This window comes from Phoca vitulina, unplaced genomic scaffold (assembly GCF_004348235.1).
Source record: "Phoca vitulina isolate PV1807 unplaced genomic scaffold, GSC_HSeal_1.0 scaffold42, whole genome shotgun sequence".
Classification (NCBI taxonomy): Eukaryota; Metazoa; Chordata; class Mammalia; order Carnivora; family Phocidae; genus Phoca; species Phoca vitulina.
In genome coordinates, this window is record NW_022589745.1 from 12,354,593 (window position 1) to 12,360,592 (window position 6,000).

The 6,000-nt window shown below is 53.0% G+C and overlaps 1 protein-coding gene across 5 annotated transcripts in view; it reads right to left on the reverse strand.

The window, feature by feature from the left end:
- CYRIA (CYFIP related Rac1 interactor A) overlaps positions 1-5,666 on the reverse strand; it is a 104,895-nt gene extending 99,229 nt beyond the window's left edge. For all 5 annotated transcript variants that reach the window (XM_032430136.1, XM_032430134.1, XM_032430131.1 and 2 more), the window contains exon 1: positions 5,566-5,666. The gene's annotated coding sequence lies outside the window, so the exon portion shown is untranslated. The remainder of the gene's footprint in view (positions 1-5,565) is intronic.
- Positions 5,667-6,000: the final 334 nt, after the last annotated feature.

The following is a 6,000-nucleotide window of genomic DNA, read 5'->3' on the forward strand; positions in this document are numbered from 1 at the left end:
GAGCCCTGGGCGTATTAGAATCATCAGGCTCCTCGATGCAGAAGGACTCTTTTAAGTCCTCAAATTCAACCTTCCCGTTTCACCGACAGAGAAACGGACCCAGGCAGCGAGGAGCAGAGCTGAGAGCCACGCCCGGGTCATCAGCTGTCCAAGCCGCGTGCTTTCCCCCTCTTCCCTGCAACATGTCCGGTGTAATTCAGGTGCTCCACAAATAACACAATAGTAACTCTTGCAGTAAGAGTCGAAACGATTACATTTCCCTCTTTCTGGCACACGGCACTCTGTATGACAAATGCCAAGCTCCACTTAGGCGTGCGTCTCCTCCTCGGCCTCCCCTGGAATGACAACCAGCTGTGGGCAGGGATGATGCCCTATTGATCTCTGTTCCTTACCTAGTGCAGCACAGGGCAAGAACCTACCCCATACATATTTGTTAAATGAATGAATGAATGATCTCATTTTAATGCTTGATCCATCATAAAACTGCAGTTCAATTCTTTGGGGGCATACCATTTCCCCAGTTTCATTTTAAAGATCTAATTATCTACACCATACAGAATTTTTATTAGAAAGTGAAGTCATTAAATAAGCAGACACCAGACTCAGACCCTGAGATAATTGCAAATAGAAGCACATCTGTCTGCGGCGCTAAGCTGGACCCAGTAAGCACATTGCTGGTGGACATGGCACCCATTTTCAGCACTTGGATTCGCTGGGACAACGGGTTCCCCAAACCAGGGAAATTAGGCTTCTAAATTACCTGAGAAAGGCTAGGAGTGCACAATTCTGTAATCGCTTTTCAATACCTCCATCTTCCTAGACGTGGGTTATAATGCCAGCCTGAATCCAAATCACCCTCACATTTAAAAGCCATCCACCCACATTTTCTGACCTTGTTGCTTCGGTCCGTATATATCCCTGGGACGCACCTGTCATGTTTTCCGTTTGTATGTTCAGTTACAAAATCAGTTCAATTTATTTCAATGACAAAGCAGCAATGCATTCTTGTGCAAAGGAAGCTACTCCTAACATCGTCAAACATTTTCTCTTAACTCAGACGTATCAGACTCTTCTTCCATTCATCACTTCTAGGAATGAGGCCTTCGCCAACTGCACAAAGCTTTATTAATGCTACGCTGAGAGCAAAACCCTTAATAAAGTCTCTAAATATTTACTATGAGTCTAAGTTACTGACCAGTTCCACTCCCATTGAAATCTGCTCTCCTTCTCCAAACACAATTATTTTAGGTCACTGACACACCAGCCAAGGAAATGACAAGACTGTATACTATGGCAGAAAGTGCAAGCAGGACCCAGTTTTAAATTCTGGCCCTGTCCCTTACTAGCTGATGGACTCTTTGCAAGTTACCTTGCCTTTCCCGGTTTCCCTAACTATAAAAAGGGGACAAGAATACTAACGTCACAGAGTTCTGGTGATGATTTGAGAAAAATGTATATACATATATATGGTAACTTTAAAAAAAGGAAGCTAAACATGTCCAGTATGAAACGTATGAAGCATTCATTTTCAAGTATTCTTTGACAAAGGAGCCAAGAATATACAATGGGGAAAGGACAGTCTCTTCAACAAATGGTGCTGGGAAAACTGGACAGCCACATGCAAAAGAACGAAAATGGACCACTATCTTACACTGTATATGAAAATGAACTCGAAATGGATTAAAACCTTGCAAATAAGGCCTGAAACCATAAATCGCCTAGAACATACAGGCGATAAGCTCCCTGACACTGGTCTGAACAATGAATTTTTGCATTTGACACCAAAATCAAAGGCAACGAAGCAAAAATAAACATGTGGGTCTATATCAAATTAAAATATTCTCACAGATAGTAACCTATGTTTGAAACTCAGAGTGTTTTTTGGCCATTTCAAATTCGTTCCCCTTTGAGAAAGCCAAAGTGTTGGTGATTTGCATAGAGGCACCGTTTTGTGGAGTATAGTTTATCTGGTGAGAGATAACTCAAAGACTAACCAACAGTTGAGGAACCAGAGCATGGGCAATTTTTAACCTTCCCAGATAACGAATAGATCTCTGAAGGCCAGAATTAGTCCAAAGAGCTCCCCACCGCAGTTCTAAGAGGACCCAGAGGCCCAGTAACTGAGAACTCTTTTCTAATCAATGAAAGTAAATAAGGGCAAGTCTACTGTGAGGTGGGCACCATGCCAGAAGCCATAAAGACATAAGATCATTTACTTCCTGGAAGACAAGTATCAGTGTTGCCATTTTACAGGTACACAAACTGAGGCTCGGAGCTGTTAGACAGTCCTTCAGGATCCCCCAACTGGGACACAGCAGCAGCACAGTCTGGATTCATAGCTGACTCCAAAATCCACTTCTTTCCAATCACACCATGCAGCCTCTGAGAAAGGATTTTAACCTGGATGAACTAGGAACCAGAGGATACTGGGTCGACGAGTCGAAACTCAGCAAGGTAGGCAGGACTGGCTCCCTGCCATAGGCCTCTGCTGTTCCTGCTCAGCTGCTGAGTGAGGGGCTCCGCAGCAATCACCCCATCGCAGTGAGGGCTGGACTCGGGCTCCCCAAGTGGGCAGCAGTAGGACAACTATGTTGTAACCACCAAGCACAGGCTGCCTGATTCAAACTTAATGGGTGACCTAGTCAAGGTGTCTGGGGCCCCACATCACCCCAACTTTCCCTTCATCACACCACCTCTCTGACGCATCAGAAGAATCTCTTTCTATGTCTGACTACATTCTTTGAAAAAAGGAATAATGGACAGTGTTTTAAATGCCCAGTTGCCAAAACTGTATTTGGTACAGAGTAGATGCTCAATGAAGGTCAAGTGCATGAATGGAAGTGAATTCAACATCAAGGCTGGACAAGATGACTTTAGACAATGCCTCCCAGACCTGAGCTATCACAGCTTAATGATTCCTAGATCAGCTTTCCATCTCTGGGCAGCAGCTCAGGGTCTCTTCAACACTGAGATTTCCCAACGGGATGAAGACATTATAGGTGCTTCAGGCTTTCAAACCTTTAAAGTACCCTCTTCAGGCTACTCCTTACCATCCTTCAGGAACAAGCAAACACGGCTATTGGAACAGATGCTCTCAGCCCCATTTTAAAGACGGTAAACTGAGGCCCATAGGAGTGAACTGACTTCCCCAGGGCCGACATCCGGCAATGAGGCTGCTGATTCCCTAGTCTCTTCATGTTACCAAGCCTGGAGCATAGATAGGCAAAGTGAAGGGAAGGGGGTGGGAAAGAAGAGAGTGTGTGAGAAAGGGAAAATAAAAGGGAAGAGAGGGGGCAGCTTCTCTGGAGAGTGTCACCGACAGCTGACAGTCGGTGACCCTATGGCCCTGGCAAACTCTGAACTCCTCACTCAGGGCTGGCTGGGATGGGGGCGGAGGGGGGGAGTGGGTTAACTTGGCTCTCAGTGCCCCTGACTCACCCAGTTGCATCTAGGCCCGGAGAGCAAAAGCAAACTGAATGCTTCTCGGGGCTGAGTAAAAAAACAGGAAGTCACAAGTGGCTTCACTCTCCTCTCAACTTGGGTCTCCCACAGTTGGGGTCAAGGGTGCACCAGAGACCTGACAGGCAGCTCCCCGGCAGCCTGCCACTGTGGGAGTCAGCGGCACCCCCAGAATACAGGGCTTAGGGGGCTCTGCTGTCCCGGGAGGAGCAAGACCAGGAAGCCCACAGGGTGGGAAGTCAGGGAGATGGGCGTTTGGTGCCAGTTCCATCACTGTTTCATTCATTGAACAAAAACGGAGCGCTGACTCGGTGCTAAATCCGGTGTGACCCGAGGGAGAAGGCTCACTCTGAGCTCAGTCTTGTCATCTGCAAAGTGGGGACAGTCCCTACCACACAGCGCTGTCATGAACCTCAGTGAGCTCCTCCAGTACACATGGAATCTCTTATTAGCACCGAGGTAGGATGCGAGGCACCGTGTGCCCGAGACGGCGGCGCTGCCCGCTTCCCAGAGCTGAGGGCAGGAGGGAGTGTGGGCAGGTCTGTCCCCACCTCTCTCCCCTCGCAGGAGCCCAGGGCCAGAAGGAGGTGAAGTTCTGCCAGCCCCCAGCCTGGGCCCAGTGCCCATGTTTATGACTGTTTATTTCAGAGCAAGTAGAAAGGAGAAATTAGAGCCATAAAAGACAGGACAACAGACCAATAAAAACCAGCTCCCAGAAGAGTCAGGAGGAGGAAGAGAGGCAAAACTGTCACCATAGCAACACAAGACAGTCAGAAGCACGCAGGAAAAACAGCCCCTGCTCTGCCTCCTCTCTTCACAGCAAGGCGAGCCTGGGACCCCATTCGGAGCTCAGTGAAAGCCAAGGACCCACCCTAAAGCCTTAGTCCCCAGGCCCAGATGCCCAGCCTGACCTGGCTAGCAGCCACCCTCCTCCTGCTGGCCCTCATGCAGCACAGGTCCCAGTCCTTCAAGATCCCAGCCCAGCCTGCTGTGCCCTGGAGACTCAGTGCTATGAAGATGGCCCAGGCCCTATCCAGAGGGATGGTGATGGTGAAAGACGGGAAAAGTTTCCAACGGAGTAAGGCAGGAGGGCCACAGAGCTGTGGGGGCGATCGAGGCCGAAAACACCTGCCCCATTACTCTGCCCTGGAGTCCCGGGGAGCAAGCAGGGAAACAGGGACATGGGCGAGGAGACCGGGCCCAGAAGGGTGGCCCGTCAGTACTGGACCCTACACGCCCAACACAGTGGCTGGGGGAATTCTGAGGATCTGGGGGGTGGGGTCAGCATATACCTCTGGGGGTCTTAAATGGCAAAGGTCTTGGTTCTGGTCCCTGGGGACACTGGCCAGCAAGTCAGGACAGCCTGGAGAAGGATCCAGGTACCCACTGGCCCATTATGAGAGAGGCTTCTTAGTCCTTCAGCTGGCAGGCAAGACAGGTGTCTCCAACAAATTGCATGGCTGGCCTGGGACCAGCCTTTTGGGAAGTGGGTCAAATTGTTCCCAAAGCGTAAGATCTGTAAAGTCCCTTTTGCCAGACTGGGATTCTCAGGAGGAGGAAGGTGATAGGGCCAGGAGGCCTGGGTCCTAGGCACAGCAGTGCGCTGACTGGCTAAGAACATCTGGGGCAGGCTGCAGCAGAAGGGTCCAGGTGTGCAGGCACTGGGGAGGGGGGTCATCCTTGCTTCTGGCTCTGTAGAGAGAGGTGGGGAGCCTGGGCCTCTGGTGGTGGGAAGGGGGAAGCAGAAGGTTGGGGTGTCCTGGAAGAATGGCTTTGGAGCTGAAGATACCTGGCTGGGGGCGGGGGGACCGCGGTACCGCGTGGCTGAGGGGTGACAGGGGTGATCGGGGAACACAATCAGGAGGCAGCCCTGGGGAGCGGGGCAACGGGCGCACAGACGGACATCTGGACGGCGGATAGCTGGAGAAGGGCTGAAGGACTGGGTCCTCCGCTCTCCCTCCCTCCCTCCCTCCCCTGAAGGCTGCAGGGGCGTCGGGAGCTGGGAAAGGATGGCAGGGCTCGCCCCGGCGCCTCCGGAGCCCCCTTCCCTGCCGACCCCCACCCGCGCTCCCCGCCGCGCCCCCGCCGCGTCCGCGCTGCGCTCACCCGGGGTCGCCGCCGCCCAGCTCGGCCGCGCGTCCACCGCTGCCCCAGCCGCCGCCGCTGTGGACGCCTCTCCCGCGGCCGCCGCAGCCTGCGAGACGGCCCCGGAGCCCCGCCCCGGCCCGCCCCCAGCCCGGCCCGCCCCCAGCCCGGCCCGCTGCGGCCGCCCCGCCCCGCCCCGGCCCCCGGGGCTCCCCACCCCCGCTGGCACCCGCCTCGCCCCACACGCGCGCGGCGACCCCTTCCGCGCCCGGGAGCTGGTGCCGGCTACCCCGCACACGGTACCCCCTGCCCTTCTTTCGGCCTTGGCCCCTTGGCACTGGCCTCCGAGAGGAAGCCGGGACCAGCCCTTGCTGCTTCTACACACGGAATTCCTTCATACCCATTATTCCCTCCACGAAAACCGGAGAAAGGCCCTGCAATCAGTCCCTAGACGCG